General features: G+C 38.7%; 1 protein-coding gene and 1 long non-coding RNA gene across 2 annotated transcripts in view; one reads left to right on the forward strand and one right to left on the reverse strand.

Moving 5' to 3' along the window:
• LOC101157079 (protocadherin-1) overlaps nucleotides 1-1,726 on the reverse strand; it is a 124,466-nt gene extending 122,740 nt beyond the window's left edge. Inside the window, exon 1 of the mRNA XM_011483680.3 lies at nucleotides 649-1,726. The gene's annotated coding sequence lies outside the window, so the exon portion shown is untranslated. The remainder of the gene's footprint in view (nucleotides 1-648) is intronic.
• Nucleotides 1,046-20,535, forward strand: LOC105355641. The gene is made up of 3 exons (XR_910002.2): nucleotides 1,046-1,157; nucleotides 19,733-19,774; nucleotides 19,850-20,535. It is a non-coding gene; the product is annotated as an uncharacterized LOC105355641 (long non-coding RNA).
• The last annotated feature ends 2,448 nt before the right edge of the window (nucleotides 20,536-22,983 follow it).

Genomic DNA, 22,983 nt, shown 5'->3' on the forward strand with positions numbered 1-22,983 from the left:
AGGGGGGGGGGGGGGGGGGGGGCGCTCCTATGTTTGCGCAGAAAATTTGTTTCGCGTGAGTAACAGATCCATGGCGATTAATTTGATGTTTGCAGTGGGAAGTGGATGACGTGTGTGTGTGTGTGTGAGTGGTGGTGGTGGTGGTGGTGGTGGTGGTGGTGGTGGGGGGGGGGGGGGTTGGATCGCATTTTCTGCTTCGCAGAACCATAATGGTGTTGTAAAATGCAATTAGCCGATCGCCCGGTACGAATCAGATAGAAGCGCGCGCGCGCTCTCCCTGTCGCTGAAGTGCGCCGATACGCAGACTTAATGACTTCATACCATCGGGCGCGGAGGCTGGAACTTCAGCCTCCTCGCATGCGCCTTAATTGAAATCCATCGTCCAATCAATCACAGAGCGGATCCTCACTGTGGCTGACATATCTGGACCGCTGCCTCTCCACATTTCATCAACCTGTAACACCCCCAAAAAAGAGCCAGAGGAGCGATCGCCGCTTTCTTTTCAGCATTTTACCGTGCGTCATGGCGCACGGTGGGCAACTTGTTGTGTAAAAGCCCCGAGAAGCCGGAGGTATTCAATGAAGAGAGAGAGAGAAAAAAAAACTTAACTTGTGCAAATCTTCAAATAAATAACTTCAAATACTGTACCTGATCCAGAAACTTCGATTGCTCAGTTCGCTCCTACAACCAGGTCTCTAAAACTCCCGTCACAGTGCCGACACAAAATCCACCAGGAGTGCAGAGAACTTTCTTCATCAATTTCAGGATGCCAAGCTCCGCTTCGGAGGGGTTAATCTGACAGCTTTTCTCCCAGTTTACGCAGTTTTTGCTGCTTTTAAAAAACAGCTGAACACCGACGGGTGTCGCTCCACTGGGATGCCCGAGCGTTTTCCATCCTCCCACCTCTCTCCTCTCAATCCTCAATAACCGATTCCTCCCAAGATATGCAGTGGCTGTAGCATCCAAGTTTCGCCAGCGCGTTTTTTGTCCGTCGTCTCTTCTATGCTGGATGGAGCTCAGAGCGCACTCACAAGAAGCGCCGGATGGCGGAATCACCGCAACAGAGGAGCCATTTCTGCGAAACGGAGCAGCCCAGAAAGCAAGAAGCCCTGAAGTATTTCCAGAGAGCAAGTGCTGAGATACTGTGGGTACTGGAGGTTAGTTGCTCCCCTCTCTCCGTTCTCCCTTGCTCTCTCCACTCAACCGCGCGTGGGAGGAGGTGGGGCTCCCATCCACCGCAGCGCACAGCAACTTCACACTCAACATCACATCATACCACGGCAGCCACCCCGGAAAATTGTGTGATTCCTACAGTTTAAGAATATCTCATCAAACTGGGTCATCTCTCAGCAGCTGCGTAATAAACAGGCGCAACCACCTTCACTGCAACCGTGTTGCTTTAGGAGTGTTTTCCTTTTGAGAAACACAAACTGCACCGCTTTGCCCCGAATTGATGTAACAGGTAGTCCGTTATTTTACTTGTTGATATGCAATACATGTACTAAAATGAGTGGCCTAAAATGGGAGGCGGTTGGCCACTATTTATTCATTTGGCGCCACCCTCAGGCTGTCAGAGTAAGGGGAGGGAGGAGGAATGCTGGGGAAATTAAGGGATCCTGAGATTTATTTATTTTTTATTTTTTTAAAGATGCACTCCAGTGAAAATTTGTTTTTTTTTGGGTGTTTTAACACCGTCATTTTTCTCATGGTGATATATAAATAAAAGAAAATTAAGCTTAAAATGACACTTCAGAGTATTTCTTTATGCAAATCACCGTGAATCAGGGGCAGATAGATAAATGCTGATGGAAAAACCTTGTAGCTGTGACGTAAGTGCTAGAATCGGCGCTCTAAGCTGCCTGCTCAGCTCCATTCTGATGCATCAACTGGTGGATGACTAGATCCCTGTACGTCTTCATGTTCCTGTCCGAGCTGGCATGTGGCTTTAAACTGTACGGATCAATAGCTCCAATATCGTTTGCCATTTTTGTAGCACTGGCAAGTTAGGTTGGGGTTGTGGGGGCAGCTAGCTAGTGGGAGGGAGTGTAAACAGATGGATGATGAGAATTGCACAACTCAGAGGTGAATTGCTAATGAACTACTGCAGAAACTAGAAAACTTTACAGTTTTCTTTTTCTTATTTTTTATTTTTTTTTGGGGGGGGGGGCTAAACATGGCATAACTTTAATTAAAAGACCACTTGGAACATTTTTTAAATAGATCAAAAGATGATCGACGTGGGACTTTATGTTGGCGTAGAGTACAAAGGTCATGTTTGACGTTTTGTGTTAAAGTTGCTGTACTGTAATGATATTAATAAAAAAACTAAAACGAGGGAAAGGAAAACAACGCTTTTGCTCAGGGCTATAAATCAGCATGGCTCAGCGGGGAATGAAATCCATCCCATGCTACAGTAACTCTCTTCCTTTCTTCCCATAAACACTAACAGGAGTGATCATAACCGCTTAAGCATAAAGCAATGAGCCAGGAGCAATGAGTCAAAGGCGGGCTTTGTCACAAAGGAAAGCCCGAGCAGTGCGCTCCCGAGAAAACTCCATTCCCCTTCTTCCCCAGACATTGTGCAGCAACAGTTTATCAGTGTTTCCACAATGTGATCTTTTACTCCACCCCCCTATCTCTCATTAGCAGCAAACACACAGCTGTTGGGTTACATCTCCAGGGCTCCCATTAAGAGCTGCCACTCAGGCTTACAGTGTCCCCGAGCCAATCATATTAGAGCTCCCGCCCACGCCTTGCCACTGCCACACGGCTGCTCCTCCAACAGGCCACTCTGATAACATTTATGGGGTTTTCACAGGTGGCCCTCCATCGTCTGTGAAGACAGCAGGCACAATGAGGGAAGAGGATATTAGAAACACAAATTATCGTTTCATGTAAACAAATGACAGACAATTAGGACATAATTAAGGAATTCAGTGTGGAACTTAACATGCCTGTGATTTCTGGAGTTGGGGGAAATAAAATGCATCGTTTGTAAGATTCAGATGACTTGGCAGAGACCAATAATCATTTTCGACAAATGAGTCAGGGATGTTAGTAACACCATCTTCAGCTTGGCGTGACCATTAGGATCTTACTAGGCAGCAGAAGGAAGCTTAAAGTAGTAACACCGGTTGTTCACTTAAAGCCTTAGTCACATGCACCTGTATGAAGGTTTGACCTGTGTGGGTGCGGCAGGTTTTTTGGCTTCTCCGGGCCCATTGAGGAATGTAGACAAGTGCAGGTCTTGCAGTTCCCTTGCAGCCACCTCGAGGGACGTCATGAAAATGAAATGTACCATTGTTGTTTGCGTGGTACTTGTATTGTGAAATATATGTAAGGATAGTGTAAGTTACATGCACTAATGATGTATGGGTAATGCTGTTGTATGGTGCCCACGCTGCAGTCTTGTCATCAGTGAGGTGCGTGTACTGGCCCTTCATTGACTACATGCAAATGTTGCACACAATTATGACCAAAAACAATGAAATAAAATAAAAAATCCATCTTCCAGACCTGTCTTTTCAAAATTCTAGGCTTATTTCTTTTCTTTTCTTTTGCTGTTGTAATGCACCAAAAATAAAAATGTAACCAAGGAAAGCGGTTTGTATAGTTTTACATCAACTTGCTTCACAAATTTCCCACTTGAAGCAACTTAGCAAAATGGCCTTTCTATCAGCATAAACGTAACAAAAACAATCATAAACGGAAAAACGTTTTGGACAAAAGAAGGAAAACCTTCCGTTTCATAACTCTGTTTTGCCCCAGATGCTGTGGCCTGTGCTGACAAAAAAATTAAGAGATATGGAGGTTCATTTAAAGACATTTTCTAAGCCAGATCCCAATCTAGATGTACTTTTTTTGGCCTTTTTTCCACCTCATTGATGGAACCACCTAACCTCAGGAGACCATTATCTATTAATTAAAAAGTAGGTGTAAAGTTGTGCTACTTCAGTCTTTGACCATTTTTTTTGGCATATAAGTATAAAAAAGAAGTTTAAAAGTTGTTGCTTAAATTGTAAACAAGATTCAAATAGCTGTTATTGTGAATTTTTTAATCTAATTTTGTCATTCCATTTTCCCCAGCTTCCTTCACAGGTTATCACAATTTAGTCTTTTTTTTAATTTAACACTATGCTTTAAACACGAAGTTGTTGCAGAGTTTAATTGATTTGAGTTTTATTGTGAGATCTAAAGAAAACAAAATCTCACACGTCTGTTTTTTTTATCTATTATTTAGCTTTGTTTCAGGTAGCAATTTGCCTTGGAAATATTTCAATAAGATAATGCAAGTTTGCAGCGTTTTTTTCCCTCCCATTATATATTTTCTGTTCTTTTACTTTTATGGTGATGATAAGAGAGTCTGACACTGTTAGTCATTTCCTGCAGATTCCTTAGGTGTAAACCCTGTGGTGTTCAAACCATGTGAGAAAACAATATTTTATGCTTCTCTTTTTTCTTTCTTTCTCAAACCCAAATAATCCTGTATTTTTGCAGAATCTGCCCTGTATGTATATATGAACACACGGTTCACGTCGGCAGCATGCATGTATCTCCACCCCCACGTGCACGTGCACACTCCACACTGCTCCCTGTCTGCTTCATCCCTCCTCCTTACCTACAGTGTATTGATGGACAGTTTTTTTTTCTCGCTCATCTTAGTGTCAGATTTTCACCTTTGATGTAACATTCGTCTTTCCAGCAGATCTGGTATAATTGTTACAGCTTAAATTAATAACTTAGTCAAATCAGTGCTTGTATCCCCCACCTTTTCACCTTTCTTCCTTTTACTCTCTTCCACCCTCCCCTCACATTCTTCCCTTCTCCCTCCCCACACACACTAAATGTAACAAATAAATGAAAGAAGAAAAAAAAAAAAAAAAAAAAAAAGAATCTGCCCTGTATTTTTCAAACATGCTAAAAAAGTGCAGTCAGCATGGCACAATATAGTAGATAATAAAAATAATACCAACAACAACAATAATAATAATAATAATGTGGAAATATTTAAAAGGGAGTAGGCAGACACTTATTAAAGTTTGCCCATTGAAAGGAAAAAAAGATGAGAAAAAAATCTATGGATTTTTTTTAAGCATTAAAATACTTTAACAGTCTTATTCATGGTATGTGATGTTTTTCTTCATCAATATACCTGACGAGTACTCTTACAACCACAATAACAACAACAATAATAACAATAATAATTTGATTATGTTTACTTATGACCATATATTAACATTGGTGTTCGGATAGTGTTTTTTTTTTCTTTTTATTATAATTACTTTTAGGTATTTTGATACACATCATGTGTTCTTGTGTTTTGTTCCTATAATTTGTTTGTAATTTGAATGTCTTTACAGTGTTCCTATATAGTTTTTTTTTTCTTTTTTTCTGCATTCAAGTTGTTCCAGATTAAAATTACAATATACCGTAAATTCCGGACTACAAAGCGCACCCGATTACAAGCCGCACCCACCCATATTCACGTGTTTGACTGTTTTTATACATACACAAGCCGCGTCAGAGTACAAGCCGCGCATGTGTTAACCGATATTGTCATCCTGACAGATCACACCCAGCATCCCAGAGTGAGTGCAATTTATTAGCACATTGTGGGTGGTGCCAGTTTTGCCCCTGGGTCACGTATTTGGGTGTATCGACATCTGTCAAACAGCATGGACCTATATTCTGTTCACAAGTTCCTCAGTTATGGTGTTTTTATTTCATTTTTTTTTTACTTATTGACAATCTAGGTATCTAACATAAAATTACAAACAGTAACCATATAATAAACATTACATCCCTCAGTTATAATGAGGAAATTTACATCCGCGATTCCACATTTCCCATGAGTCTTAGGGGCTAAAGGCGGGGCCAACGCCCGGCTCGCCATTCTGTTGTACGTGTTTAAGAATTAGCAAGTAGCAGCAGTGCATGGAGGGGTGAACGGGAAAAGCTCTCCTTCCGCTTGTGTCGCAGCAGCGTTATGGGAGTAACAGGACTGGTTAGAAAACACAACGGTAAAATAAAGCAGCGGCGACTGAAAAGCGCGCGCCTCAGCGCGATACGCGCGCCTCAGTGCGGCGCGTGCGTCAGAATTCAGAAGCCTCTGCGCTCCGCTCCCGCCCCGCGCGGTCCTTGTCTCCCCTTCCTATCTACTCCGACACCTCTGGCCAGGGCAGCTTCAAGGAGGATCACTTCGTCCCCGTTGCGCCGGTGGATGGAGCAAATCGTTTCTGTGCAAAGCAATCGGACTTAATACTGTACGTTTTGCGTATGAGGGGCGGATGCGTTGTTACGTGTGGGAGCCATCAGACTGCCATCGGCCCCGCAGCTCAATCAGCAGGAGAAGATGTCTCCAGCTCACACGGAGGCTGTGAGTTTTTCAAAGCAAAATTCCGCTTTTACGGTTTCCTTAGAAACCGTAAATGGAGTGTAAATTCACTCCATGCGCTGTTCTCTCCGTCACGCAGCAAACCGGCTTTTCCAAACCCGTTGGTGACGGTGGACTTTTTTACGCTGCTTTTAACGATTGCTTTTAACTTGAAAGCTTCATCATATTGTAGTGGCGATCACGTGCACGTTGGGTCTAATGGCACCAAAGGATTCTGGGATGCGGCCGGGCATGCGTGTTTCATTTTGTTGAACCATGACTGAAGTGTCTAAGACCTGAAGTCAAGTCCATGCTGTTTGGCTGCTTAGAGGTGTGTTGAATATAAATGCTTCGTGCTTGGTGTTAGATAGAGAATTCAAACTATTCACTGAGTTCGAAAGTACGTACATGGCGGCCGCTAATTAAATCCATAAATTAGCCGCGTCACTGAATAAGCCGCAAGGCTGTAAGCGCAGGAAAAAAGTAGCGGCTTGTAGTCCGGAAATTACGGTAGTTAAATCCATACAGTAAAATGCTTTTTTATGGCTTTGATTTTCAGTTTTCAATTTTCATTTGAAGAAAAGTAATAAATACAGCAGAAACAGAAAATGTAACACAAAAATTAAACACTGAAGCCCAAATTTATGAAATCTACCTGTTTTATACCCAAAAAGCAAATATGTAAATAAAAAGATAAAAAAAAACATAGCGATGTTTTTTTATAATTAAACTGTTTTTTTCTGTTCACAGAATTTAGTCTGTTGTTTCAATAAAAAAACTGTCACTAAAAAACCTGGTTTCCCGACTTTAAAATAACAAGTTTTAATTACCCACTTCCTGTGGTGACAGATACAACTAAAAGCCGCAGAGTGTGGCCAAACATGCAGAAAGCATTTAAGCCTGAAGACTTCAGCCCCTTAATAAAAAATGATGAATGGCTGACGCATTTCATTTAAATGCAGCTGATAAGTAAGCAATTTCAGTTGGCACTGGATGTTAATCAAATAAATCTGATCTCAGACCGCTCAATTATATATGAATGTTGGTGTAAGAGCGTTTAATAATTAGACATTTAAAACAATTTACCTGAGTATTTTTCATGGTCTCAAGGGTGCGACTTCATAAACAACCACGGGACAAAATGACGCATCGTTCAAAAAGACCAAAACTTACATTAAAGTTTGACCCCTATATATTTTCCTTTTGTCTCAGATCAAGTCCTTAATAGGATGCAATTTTATAGGCAATTTATGTTGCTTCCTATTGAGGGGACTGCAAACTGTGAGCTTCAATAAAAAATAAATAAAAGAGTATTTGGACTTATGTTTAGCCCCATGCGGCTTGGTTAATTAACAGAAAAGGGCTCCCCTGCAAGCAGAGCATGAAGATGTGGGAGGATCTTCACCACCCTGCCAGCTTGTTGAAAACATCTGAATTCAAACAAACATGGAAATAGCTCTTTCATCTTCACAAAACTGGACTTTAAATAGTCAGCCAATGAAAAGATTATTAAAACTAATAGTTGAACATTTGAGTAAGCACAGGGAGAATACTTTGTCTGAGTCATCTCGTTGATGTCAGAAAAGCATCTTGATCTTTGCCTGATCCTATCTTTTGTAAAGAGTTTACAATAAGTGGCTAGATGTCAGAAAGGTTGAGTCTGAATTTATTCCCTGACCCTGCGGCTTGCCGCTACCCCTACATTAAGCCCTACAAGTGGAGAGATATGGAAAAAATAGTGCCTTCAAATTCGTTACGACTGCTTTATGATGTCATCAATAGTTGCCGGTTATCTACGATAGTGTGTAGTTCCCAGCGCTCAGAAAATATAAAACAACACTGGTTTTATAACTTTTAAAAGTCATGCAGAAATAAAAAGTCATTACTTACATATAAATATAAAAATTCTGTGCTCCAGAGCACATCCACTTGAAGAACTGCGTTTCTCCTCCGCAGCATGAGCACGACGCAAATCACCCTATTGTTGAAGGGATACCCAGCCCAAGGTCACTACCCTTAAAAGAACTAGTTCAGAACCACTAAAGCTCCAAATGCCCCAACAATTGGATCAGTAGGGAGGTGCCAGAGGGGTAGGGGAGGAATTCAGATTCAGCTTAACTTCCCTTATGGATGAAGATGGTTTAGCAAAATGTTTAGCTTGAAGCTACTTTCACACCAGCCTCAGCAATGGCATTAAAGCGACCACCTTCAATGAAAGGTCTGTGTAATCATGTAACACAGAATTTCTGTTGTAAAACTCACGTTCACATGAAACTACGCACACTTTTAAGACTATTTTCAGGCTTTAAGTACAAAACGCATCTTCATTGAACGTATGTTGAAAGTTAAACCAGTTAAACGTTGATCAATGAGGGAATCAGATTTCGTAGTGACAAATCCCTTTGATTTCACGGAAGTGCCAACCGTTTGAAAATTGATCATGGACGATAAGTTAATTATTGCAGTTTGTGCCAGCCGGTAATTCTATGATAGCAAGTCTTTCATATCTCAGAATAAGGCTGTGAAAAAAAAAAAGTCTGGAGTAAAATCCACAAGATTTACGCCGCTTCAACATTACGCATGAACTGTAGATGGTGGACATTACTCAAAAAATCTACAAAAAAAGAAGAAGCCCTTCCCTGCTTGTCCAGTGTGAATACCATATGCTAAACGCGTGTTTCAGAACTCCCATCCCATGCCCTGTGTGACTGCAGCATTACCAAAAGCAAGGGAAATTTGCTTCCTTTTTTTTTTGCATATTGTCTACATTTGCCCCAGAGCTGGGATTATGCTCACTTGTCACAGTTTGAGATGCACCAACAGCATTTCTCTTAGATAAATATTAGCTTTAAACACTCCTGCATTTACAGCCAAACACAAATGGTATCCCCACACCATCTATGAGAACTGGTGGAGATGGCATGAGGTTAAATGAAGTAGTAATGCTTTTAAAGAGATTAAAACCCTGTTAAAGGGGGATAAAAATGTTATCACAATGAATAGAAAGGTCAATGGTGGTGACTCCTCAACGTCTGCAAAATGAAGCGAGTTACAAATTAAAATTTGGATCATGTCCTTTATTTAAAATTCCAAAAATCAGTATCCTATGTGTAAATACTAGGCCTATTACCACTTAGGCTATTACAAAGTTGTTTGACTTTTTTTTGTTTTACTAATGTAATTATGTGAAGATTTAAGAGCTCCAAAAAGATGCTGAATTTACCTTAGTTCTTCCCCTTTTTTTTCTTTGTTCTGTTTTTCAGTATTAGTCTCAACACTTTTGGTTTCAATGACTCCTATTGTAAAAATAAATACTGCAAAAATAAAAAAAACACACACACACATACACACTAAGTTATAAAAAAATAATAATAATATTATGTACTGACTCAAGATGAAATCCCTTTAGAGTTCTACTGCGCGAAAAAAAATCGTTGATTTTTTTTTTTTAAAAGCTATACTAAAGGGGAAAAAAACAATGGAAAAAAGCAGGAAAATGTAGCCTCATTAAATAATATTCCCATGCCGTGATTTAGAAACACACAAATATATATGTTATGAATTACAGAACAATACTCACACTGTGTTAAGGATATGTTATTTACATGAGTCATTTTCTTATTTGGTCTGAATTTGAATAAAACATGAAAAGGTCCCTTTGAAAATACAAATAATAAATGAGAAGAAACATCATTTTCATTAGTTTGATATTAATTACCACATAATTTAAGACAATGATAAAGAAAGCCCCAAAAAACAAAAGTTGACAATGTCAATAGCAGGTATTTCCACCATTTGCTGCAATGACAGCTTGACAGCAATGTCTCATGCTCCTCAATAGCCTTATGAGGTTCAGAGACACTCCCCCTTTCTGAAGTCCAGCTGTGACGATTCTGGCACCACGCGGTGAACCATTACCATCCATGAACAGAATGTTTGGGGTGGGTTGGTAGATTAGGGGGATGATGATGGGTTCTTTGATGTCTCTAAGGTAAGAATGTGCAGTGACTGGGTCATCTACAATAACCAAATCAGTGTTGCGATGACTGGTGATGCCTGTCCAGACTGTTACATCTCCTCCACCAAGGCGAACCCTTGGAACCATAATGACCTTGGCATATCGCCCACCTCGTCTTCTCCAGCAACGTAAGATAATCAATGGTTATGGATGATAGACCATTGCTGCATTGTCCCGGTCACACAGTTTTATGTCCACTGCAAATTCAGTACCGGTGTCTTGGTGTCAGTGGAGTCAAATTCAAAGGTCGTCTGGCGTTCAAGTCAAATAGGTGGAGTTGGTTGCGAATGATTTGTCTGGAAACCCTAGTACCCCCCATATCTCATACACGGGCCTGCAGCTGTGTGGCAGAGTGCAGAGGTCCTTACGTAGGTCTATGGTTGTGGTCTATCACTGACTGGTGAGTCTGTCACAAACTCTGTCAGTAGTTCTGTCTTGACGCAACGCTGCTGAAGTTCACCTGCAACATCTGACTGCCTACTACCAACCCAAAGACACGCTATTGCCGTGTGGTGCTGCTTGTAGTAAAGCTGCATCATGTGTTCATGGCTGATGAATTTGGAATGACTTACTGACAAAATCTTCTTTTTTATAGCCACAGAGTATTGAAATTGATGCCACATTGAAAAGGTTTTTCTTTTGGAATTTTTATGTTTGGCCCCATTAAGGAAGAGACACTGTACACGGCGACTCCATTATGTGGAAAACAAAACATAAGCTAAATCTATCGCCCCAATACAATTGCCCCCTATCCCAAACATCTTTGAAGTGAAACAGAAACTGTGTTTATGACATCCACTGAGTTGTTCACAATATCCCTAACTTATTGTGAGGAGTGTGGATTGAACATCGTAGCCAATAGTAGAATTCAAAGTGAATAACTGTGCAAACTAAACAAACTGGAATATTTTCTTAGATAACCCGTGTCTCTAATCAGTCCTAAACTATTTACAAGCTGTGAGACACTGTCATCGTTCTTGGACAAGAGACTTGCCCAGAGCTTAAACTGACTTGACACAATAGCTCATATTGGCATCAGCAGGTAAATCTAATAAACAAAGAACTTTGCAGTTTGAGTGATCCTATTATTGTTTGTGTTCATTTGTGACAGCCTATGAATTGCAGTGGATGTAACTTTTAAACAAAGGGATGACTGGGTATTCTCTCATGACTTTGAGTATGTTCTGCTTCCAAAATCCCAAACAAGATTGAATAAAAGACATGCAAAGGCTTTAATGCACTTTGACCAAATGAAAGATCACCACATTTTTTATTGAAATACCATAAAGAAAAATGTCATCATGAGACAGCAGACGCAACAGCTCCATTTGGTCATTTGGTCAAAGACCAAATGGAGCTGGACGTAAGTTTTCTTGAAATTTATTATACCTCACACTCAGAACTGGAAATGTGTGAATTTTCCAAATAATAGCATCAGACAAATGCAATAGCCATGTTATCTGTTATTGTTATTCACATTATTTGATGTTATTAAAGTGGGATCTGGTAGAAATGAGTTTAATAAAGCTCTGAATCAGATTCGAACTTCTGTGAACATAAGACTCAATAAAAGATTTGTTTTTTGTCCTTTTCAAATAATGAAAGCACGTTATGAAAAAAGTATTCCAAATAGATTTGAGATGAAAATACAACAGTTTATTATTCTGTTTGAATAGATAACATTAAAACGACCAGAAGGGTGTGCAGAAGTTTTAGAGCCTGTTGGAGAAAGTCCGTGAAATGCTGCATTAATATAACAACAGATCTGGTGTGCTGTTCCTTTGCCAACAGTGGCTGTTATCCCCTAAGCCACCTGAAAGAAAAAAAAGACACCTGCACTTGTACACTGCTCTTATATATGTTAATTGCCTGACTCCCTGTAGATCTGTGCAGAAATGAAAAACATGTTATGCTAGACTCACCTACACTTTTATTTCAAGACCCTATAAAGTTAAAGAACGATAACATTTCTGTAGTGTTTCTTTTGACCTTTCAGGTTCTTAATAGACTCCTCGTTACATTAACTTGGGCAAAGGTCTTCGTCTTTTAAAGGTCCAAGATCATGCTTTCTGAAGCCTTTCAGAGTAAATTATATCTATGATATTACTTTTGGCACACTAAAGAACAATTTTTCTAATGAAATATGAGTTATTTTCGCAGCTCATTTTCCTACGCGGAAGTAAGACGACTTGATCTCTGAGGCACCGCCTTTCTCTCCTTGTTTGGTCTGCCCATTTCCTGATATCGGCCTAGAGTCGGCTTCAGCAGCGTGTCTGTGTTTCGCCCACGAAAATAAACAGCATCCAAACTTTTGCAAAGACGGATGTGAATATCGTGCATATAAAAGGAAAGAGTTTAGCCAATCACTAGATCTGGGGAGAAAGCGGGTGTGTGCGTTAGCCTGGGGGCGGTCCTGGCAATGCAGACTCTTCCTGGAAAAGGCTGTTCTCCATTCACCAATGTCACAATGTGGGAACCCACTTGTTTTAGTGGACTGGGAGGGGCTGGTGCACAGAGAGCTGGTCTATAGAGCAATACTCAGAAATGCGTGAAGCGATCAAAATACCTCTTTGGGTTGTTTTTTGTGAGAAATTAACATTTTAATACACTTATACCTCAAATTGTGGATTTTGCATGAAATAAGCCCTTTAACTTTGAGACTTTCGTTGATAAAATATACAAAGAATTCTATTAATTTTCTGAATTTAAAGCTACCGAGGTTTGAAAAAATAAATCAGTATTAATTCTTATATAAAGGGAATAAGTTTTATAATACAGTTTCAGGCACACTTTCTCTATACTCTTATTACGAGCTCTAATAGAATTACATGAATATCTAAAGAATACATTCAAGCAAATAATACATTCATGAGGTTTAACGGCGAATTGAATATAGTCAATGAACTTTTTAATGTACTGCATCACAGTTTATCTTCAATGCAAGAACAAAAAATGACATTATACAAGCATACTAATGCAATTTCATACATATTCACTTTTCAAGGATGTACCCATTCTTTCCACTTCAGTTATTCTGCTACTTCAATTATTTTGACCTACAGATTAAGTGCACAGGCTTTGGGCTTTCACGATTCATTATTCTAAAAATACAGACAACCGTTAAGGAGTTTCTGAATTTACTTACTGCTCATATTACTTTTACAAATAAATATATATCACACTTATTGTTTTTTTTCTCTCTGATGATATTTCTTTGACAAATAAAATTACAAGACAAGAAGAGAATAGAGAATAAAGACAATAAATTGTAGAATTTAGCAAATTGCTTTATTGTAGGTCACACATAATGTGCTTTTTCATGATAAGAAGGGAAATTTGTACTTTGCGACAATGAATTCACCCATGAAAACTGTCGCTCTTGATGGGCCAGTGAAAAAACTGACAAAAAAAGAAGACAGCAAGATAATAATGCCAGACATGCAATATTATAGCAGGATTCAATATGACCTTTTTCTGAACAATCCTTATTGTGAAAGATGCCAATACTGTCTTTCTGCCTTCTGCCTGTAATGAAAACAAACAGACTTACAAAAACGAGCAAATTATGTATAGAATTTTTTTTTATACAAAAAGCAATATGCTGTAGTAGAACCAGGTCAAAGTGAGCTTAATTATGCTAATACAAATTTACATATTGAAATGAAAGCATGCAATTTCAGTGACACATATAAATAGTAAAAAGCATGAATAAATATAAATAGATAACGTGACAGAGTGCACATTGCAGAAATAGTAACACTTCTCTTTTGGGATGAAAGTATTTAAAGCAAAAACTGTTTTAGGGTCCACGTGCACATTAGAAGCCGAGGTTGAAAGAGACAAGATGTTGGAAGGAGCACAGATGGTAATGCATACAAAAAAAAAAAGGAGCCCAGGGGTGTTGAACCTTATGTGATGGTGGTGCATAAAACTGTCACTTAAACAGTGCAGAAATATTTTGCAAAAGAAAGCATTCAGCTTCTCACACAAAAACTTGAAACAGGCCACAAAATAAAAGTTCAATGAAAAAAAAAAAAGTCATGTGAGTCATCCTAATGGCAGCCACTTTCTTCTCATTACATCTAACAGTAACAGTAGATGTGGACGTGTGTCCAAGTGATGTGATGTTTTTGCATGCATAATGGGGTTGCCTCTGGCATTACTTGGTGAGAGAAATGACTATTCATGCATCGCTTGGGTGATGAGCTACAGGGTTCAGGCTCTTGACTGACAAAGCAGTCATTGAGTGGCTTATAGCCCTGAAACTGTTTCGTCATTCACCAAATGCCTGTTATGTAAGAAGGGCAATACTTACAGTACATACCAAATGTTTGGACACACCTTCCCAATCATTTGAATGGTCTGTACTGTACATGGCTACCACTGAAATTAATCTCATAATGTTGTTGTTGATATTGGGGTTGTTAAGAATTCATAAATCTTAGAGATCTATAAACTCAGTAGAAAAGAGAATTTTTAAAAATTCACTTTTAATACTGGATAATTCTTGATTTTCAAAAGTGTCCATTTTTGTCTAATGGTTATATTTATTCAGTGGATAATTTAGGACCAAGCACTCTTGTAATTGTTAACAATTGGAGATCTTGACGAGTAGTCGAAGTCGTTGACTTATCGGCTATAAAAAAAAAGCAAATTTTTGATGGTCAACATGTTGTTTCTAAAGGGTCTATATCCCGCCAAACCAACTTAATTCCTCAAGAAAAAAAAAAAAACTTAAACAAAGAGGTATTTTGATCCATTCATGCATTTCTGAGCATTCCTCTAAAGTCGTCTCTCTCTGCTGAGCTAGCTGTGATCGGCAGAAACACTTTCATCTTGTATGTACATCTGCCTAAGAAAACGCTTGAATGTTGTCGTGGGCAAAACGCAGACATGCTGCCAAGGCTGAGTGTAGGTTGACGTCAGGAAATAGGCAGCACCCACATGGAGAGAAAGGCGAGAGAAAGCCTCAGAGATCAAGTCGTCTTACTTTCAGGTAGAAAAATTAGCTGCGAAATGAACTCATATCTTTTTTAAATTGGTTCTTTAGTTAATATACTGTCATATTCATGGATATAGTTTACTCTGAAAGACTTAAAAAAAATACATAATATATGCCATTTAATATATAATAAACAGCTATATCATTTTTGAGCATCTGGTTCCTTTTGGATCATAAAGCATGACAGAAACTTTAGGGGGGGAGTATATCCCAACCTCAATCAAAGAAGAAGAAGACGCCATATTTAAAAAAATGGCAGAACAAGAAGCAGAAGGGGTAAGTTAGGCTTGATTTGGGATCACTACAGTGTTAATAAGTCAATAAGGTCAATGAAGAGCACAAACCTGTGTTTCGTGGCAGCACAACATCTATGCACAAAAAAAGACTTCAACATCTCTTTTAGGAAAACTTTAACTAAGATGATATTATTACAGTATGGGTGTATGATTTTATGTCACTGGGCCAATATTGCTAATGCTAGCAATAGCTATGATATGTTGCAAAGAATGTAGCCAAGACAATTATTATGTTGGCACTTTGGTCCGGTAATGCTACAAGAATTTATCAATGTCCCTGAGTTTCCGGAGTTAATCTAATTAGTATTTTGCATGACTTCATAACTTGACAACATTATTAAATTACGTTTTTTTTTAAACATTGTTCCTCAAATGCAGCACCAAGTAATTACGGTTGGATGAGTGTGTTATGAGGAGGGCCCAGTGCACACCGTAGATTACTGCTGCACTGACTCCAAGTATTTTAAACATGTTTTAAAAAAGTATGAGACCTCTGCCAGTGTTCAATGTTCATATTTGCCAAGAATATTGTGTTTTTAAGAACATTCCACTTTATTTGAATATATTTTATTTTTGTTAACTAATTATATCAAAGTGAAACCTGTAAAATATTTTTGCTTCCTATTTTGCTAAAGACTTTGTACACCAGTTTATGTAAACAATTATCGCTCGAAAATACATAATAATTGACTAATTAACCATTAAAACAATCGCTGACAGCCATAATAACAATATAGATCTGTTTTTGCCTTTGCTTCACAATGGAAGTAAGTAGACTGATTCATAACTTTTTTCTAAAAAAACAAACAAAAAAAACAATTACTCATAAGTAATCTGTGATAAAAATAGGCTTCTTTGTCTGTGAAAAGATCCTACTTTTATTTTTCCAGTGTTTACCCATTTCATTCTTTTAAATCTTCCAACTCAGGGTTGTGTGTATTGTCACTTTGACTTCTATGTTGCACACATTTTATGTACAAATTGTATTTCGGATTTTGTTGCCTGCCACTGACCCTCATTTAGCGCTTTGGTTAAACATGCTTTTTTAAAAGTTTAAATTATAATATTTAATAATAACAATGTCTGACATTTGATATCAGCATTTGGATTGTTTTGGACAACTTAATAAACTAAACAACAACATTAGTGCGGTAGAAATACTTGTCACTCCTTTGAGAAAAGCAAGGCGGTAAAGACTCACCTCCAAAAGAACCTGACAGTTTATATTTGCATTTCCATGCCGCCTTTGAAGTAATTACATTTTCACATTTAAATTAGCATTACAATGTCACCCTCTGTACAGCTGAGTGTGACTGTGAATATGAGATGTCCAGCAGCTTTTCCATTTTCATTTTAATATTGTTACAGGCAAAACTAACAATGACTTGGCCGATGAATTTTTTGCTTTTTTTTTTTTTAACCTTACACTTCTCCATCTTCCTTTTCAATAATTTTCAAAAAGTCTAATATTTTTAAAGTAAAACTGAACTTTTAAAATATACTGTACTTTCTGCACTATAGTGCGCACAGGATCATAACGTGTACTGTCAATGAACGGTGTATATTCAAAGTTATGTCATACATAACTGATACCTATCTGTCTGATAGGTATCAGTTCGTTAATGTAAATGGCCATTCCTCTCAGTGCACTCGAGTCAACTATGGAGTCCCACAGGGCTCAGTCTTGGGACCGATCCTGTTTACGCTTTATATGTTACCCCTAGGAAACATAATCAGGAAACACAGCATTAATTTTCATTGTTATGCCGACGATACGCAGTTGTATTTATCCATGAAGCCTGACCAGAATGACCAGATAGAGAAACTGAACGCCTGCATCAGTGACATCAAGACCTGGATGACAATTAATTACCTCCTCTTGAACCCAGAAAAAACTGAGGTCATTATACTTGGTCCTAAAAACCTCAGAGATGCTCTGTCTGCTCAGATAGTCTCCCTGGATGGTATAAGTATAGCCCCCAATTCCACAGTTAGAAACCTTGGGGTTTTACTTGACCAGGATTTATCATTTAAGGCTCACATATCTCAGGCATGTAGAACTGCCTTTTTTCACCTGCGGAATATTGCTAAGATCAGAAATATACTTTCTAAGAGTGATGCTGAAAAACTTATCCATGCATTTGTTACGTCGAGGCTGGATTACTGTAACTCCTTGTTAGCAGCGTGTCCTAAGAGTTCCTTAAGAAGTCTCCAGCTTGTTCAGAACGCAGCTGCTAGATTGTTAGCTGGAACCAGCAGAAGAGATCACATCACTCCTGTGTTAGTTTCGCTCCATTGGCTCCCAGTTGATTCTAGAATTAAGTTCAAGATCCTCCTGTTAACCTATAAGGCCTTACATGGAATGGCCCCGTCCTATATTAAGGACCTCATAGTCCCTTACCAACCAATCAGAACACTTCGCTCGCAAAATGCAGGACTGCTTGTGGTTCCTAGAATTAGTAAAAGTACGGTTGGAGGTAGAGCGTTTAGCCACCAAGCCCCTGTCTTATGGAATAAACTCCCAGCTCATGTAAGAGAGGCCGACTCAGTTTCTACATTCAAAGCTAGACTGAAAACATTCCTCTTTGGACAGGCTTATTGTCAGACTAGTTAGTATTCAGAGATTATTTAACTTAATGTTAGTTTGTTTAAATTAAACTTAATAACTATTTCTTTTAAAAGGCTGCTAGAAGTTGAAGCTGGGGTAACTATGGTACACTGGGGTTCTGTCCTCTTTCCTTTTTTACTTCTACCCTTCCTCTCCTCTATTCTTGATCATAATTTATCATTTAGTTCTCCATGCCTCTGTTTGGTGCAGTGCGATTCATGTATTGTCCCTCTTTTCCTCTCCCCTTCTGGGGAGTGGGAGTGCTTCCAGACTCCAGTTGGCTCATCCGTGCTCCAGTTCCTGACCGTTTACCTCGTCTCTGCTCCTGCTCCTACACCTGGCTGTGGTTCCTGTCTCCGGCTCGACTCGCGCCTTTGACTGTCCCGATAACCACGGCTGGATGAAGCTCGTCTGCTGGACTTTTATATATGTAGTTGTAGATTTAGATAAGTTAATTCTTCTCTAAGATTTCTGGTAAATCGCCTGTCCGTCCTGGGGGAGGATCCCTCCTTCATGTGGGCACCCCTGAGGTTTCTTCGTTTTTTCCGGAATCCGGTTTTTTTGGGAGTTTTTCCTTACCGCGAAGGGGGGTCTAAGGGCAGGGATGCCATTATAGCTTAGTCAGTTTGTTAGTTCATTTTAGTATTTTTCTATTGAACTCTTTGTATTCGTGATCCTTTTGATTTCATGTTTTACTTCGAAGCCCATCGAGACGACTGTTGTTGTGATTTTGGGCTATACAAATAAAATTGAATTGAATTGAAAATTGAATAAGGCACACTGAACTATAAGATGCATCAGACTTTAACTGCGTTCATGTAAATGGGTCATGATCACTGTTTTTGTTATTGGTTGTTGATCGAAGATGAGAAGGGACTCTGTTTAACAAAAAAATAAATAAAACAGTCAACAGCCCAACCTCTGACCAATTTATTTTCCTTTTTATTTTTTCCTCTGCCATGGCCCGTACATACTTGATGGGGCGTGCTTCGTGAATGTGCTGAGTTCAATTACCATTGGAAAAACTGACAAACATAAAGATACAGGAGTTGACTATAAAACAGTCTACTCCTGTTGCTTGTTTTCAACACATAAAAAAAAAAGACAGCCTGAATCTAAACTATTTCCGACACTCCTATCCCTCCAAATGCCCCTACAATTGAATGGATAGGGAGAAGCCGGAGGAGTAGGGGGGAAGATTTCGGATTCGGTCTTAAAAGGATTTTAGGCGTCTCTTGTAGTGGAGAAAATACAGTAGTTTTACTGATTTTAAAGGATTTTTTTGGATTAAAATGATCTCAAAGTAAGAAAAATAATAATAAAAATATGAACAGACCCACGTTCATTACTTTAAAATGTTACAGTTTTACAGTTAGTTTTGTGACAGTCACTGGATCCTTTGCCTTACATTCTGCTTTGTTTCTCTGTCTTTTAGATGTTTCTACGTGACAAAAGTTGATAAAACTGGAAGCCGCTGGTTAGTGTCTTAATAAATGTATTTTAAAATATGTCTCTTTCTCTCTATATGATTTCTTTATCTTCTTTTTTGCAGTTTCTTCTGTTTAAGCTCCTGCCTGTTTTGCTTCACTCTGTTCTTCCCGGAGTCCCAGAGCTGATGTCATTTCAAGGCTACTCTAATGCTACTGTGGTCCTGGAAATAAAGACTTCTTCCTATTTGAATTTTATACAACTGAAAGGACTCAAAGTTTTGCTTCATAGAACAGAGGATTCCACAGCCTGACAGAAACATCTGCGCATTACAGTGATATGCATAAAAAGGTTCCATCAGAGCAATAAAGCCCTGGTTTAAATCCTGGCTAACAGAAACCAAACCTTTTCAAAAGTTGTATATGCACAATGATGTAAAAAATGTTGGACTGCAGGCATTACCAACTGTTAAAGTTTAGTCAAGTAATTTTAGAATAATTAAGAACCAATTTACTAAACATTGAGAAGTTCTATACTGATGCTCTCTGACGTGCAATGCCTTTTACAGCACAACAGCCTTATTCTCTGGCCCAGCAAACGGGACAGTACCCCATCATTGTAACAAGGCCCAACATTCTGTGCATGAGAACCACACTAACCAATTCATTGATACTTTGGGGTCTACTAGAATCTGGCCGACATGGGAAGTGGGCTGCAAGTAGGACCTTAGTTAGACTCAAACACATACTTTGGCGAGATGCAACATAAACACCTCACAACAGTGAGTGATGTGTCCATACTGGACTTGCATCAACGGGTTTGTGAGATGATTTGGAAGCAAAAGGAATGATAAAAGGATCAATACAATTGAGGAAACAATTAGGCTTTTAATTGAGGTAAAGAGGAAGGAGTAAGAAAGGAAGAAGCCCTTACTTTTCAAAACAAAACCTTACATGGGGACATTGGTAAACTGTAAAGGACTGCTCTGTAGTATGTTCAGTAGGACATACAGATGAAGACAAAAACGTTCCAGATCATCTTCTTTTATTATTCTTTGACAATGTTCAATTTACAGCTACATACAACAGAGATCAATTTTGGGGCAAAGTAGATTGTCAAATTCTGTCTTCACCAGGAAACTGGGTCTTGCTGGTGGTGTTCTCCAAATGTCCTCCCAGCTTAGAACCCTGTTGGTGATGTCCTCCTAGCAGGGCTATGCCCTTTTTTACCCCAAGGTTGTGCTATCTTAGATGACCCCACACTTACATTGACGTGTTCTCCCTACCATGACAAAGGTGGATAAAGGTGGAAAGATTTCATGTAATCCATGGACACCAGTGAAGATCACAAATCATTGAAGAAGAAAGGTTCAGTGCACTGTCTTGTGGGTCTAGATGACCCAACTACCAATGTTAAACTGCCTAGGATAGCACAAGGGTTAAAGAAAAACACATTTCACCAACTAACTAAAGTTGTGTCCCATGATTAAAAGTAGTAAGCATGAACACACTTTTATTCCTGATTTCAGCCACACTGTTAGTATTCTTACCCAGATACAAAAGCCTATTTAGCAAAAAAGAAAAGAAAAAAAAATCATTTCTGGATTAAACCCTTTTGGTCCTAAAGGATGAGTAGATGAACAAACTCACACCAAAGGACACAGTTATATTGTAAGATTAATCTGGCAAAATATGAAAGAGATTTCCGTTTGCTTTATTGTGTCTCCAAACTGTGTATTAAAAAATAGACTCTTCAGGCTGCCAAAAGAACACTTGAGGGATAAAAAGAGATGGCAAAACATCTGGCCTCCAAATTTTAATTAGACTCACCACTGAGATTTATTTAGTGTATCAGAGTGGAGCGTGCACATTTACATACAATGATAGAAAATGGACTTTATTGAGTATGATCGAAGTTTTACAAAGACGAATGCAGAAAAAATAAATCAAAGGCTTTTTGATATTTTTTAAAAGGTTGTTCCAATTTAAAAATGATATTTTTTAAATGCTTGGGCTGGTTTTGATGAGAAGCATTTTCTGTTCTGATGATGTTTTAACTGAAAAAATATAGACATAAAATAAATTTATTAAAAAGAAAATAATAATGTAAGACACAACTTATAAAAACACTGGCAAAATCGCTTCATATGTATAGTTAATATCACACATTCATTCTCAGCAGCTTTATTTGTTGTAAAGTATGAAGGCCAGCACTAAAAACATTCAATATGAAAGCTACTGCATGTAACAAAGAGCCACACAGTCAAAAATCAATCAGTGAGCTGTGCTACTTAGCAGTTTGTTTCATTCCATCTCCAATTTGAGCGCTCCCTCAGCTGATTCATGTTGGGACTGAAATTGACAGACAAAAGGTGAATGCTGAAATCACATTTCTGCTCACTTCTGAACTCTCAAAAGTAAAAATAAAATACATAACTTCATCAGCTAATAAAACAAGGCACCCCTGACACAATCTTTTAAGTTAAGCTGAACTTGAACACAGGCGGATCTAAAGAAATGAAAATTTCCTGAAAAGGTAAAATTAGTTTTTTTTAAATAATGGATGTTATCTGCACAATATTAGGCTTCTGAAAATGGTGTATTTATTTTTGATGCCCTCAATACAGCTACCTAAAAAAACAGGGTTGTGTAAAGAAGGGCCTCCAGGGTAAAAATCTCTGCCAAACCACGTGAATAAGAGAAAGATGATTCGCTGTGGTGACTCCTACAAGGATATGCCGAAAGGTGAACAACATTTGCTGCAAAACAGGAATAAAATAAACTTTAGGAAAATTCTCTTCTATTTGTCAAGTCCTGACAGTTTATTGTTGACGTCCATGCCTCTATTTCAAGTGTGGGTGCCATTCTTTTCCAAAAGGTCAGAGGCTATGTCTATCAAGCTGGCCTTGGAAAACTGACTTGGATGCAGACGTTGGTTCAATGGTAAGTTTACAACTAATCCTACAAACTTAAAATACCTTGGCACAAACAAGTGCCTTATCTTCCATCAAGCCCATTGGTCCATGTTTTATTTTTATATTTTTATAAGATTTAACATTCCATTCTCCTTTACATTTTTCTCACACTAAAGGATATGGCTCATGTGGTGATAGGAGCACGAGGGACAGCAATGACCCAACCTGTGGAAAGCCTATTGTAATGAAGTTGGTGAATCGATGCTGAAGTAGAAACTACCAAGAAAGAGGCTTAAAGGAAGACGAAAGAGGTTGATGTGTACGAGGAGGATGCAGAGAACGAG

The sequence above is a fragment of the Oryzias latipes genome, chromosome 14 (genome assembly GCF_002234675.1).
Source record: "Oryzias latipes chromosome 14, ASM223467v1".
Classification (NCBI taxonomy): Eukaryota; Metazoa; Chordata; class Actinopteri; order Beloniformes; family Adrianichthyidae; genus Oryzias; species Oryzias latipes.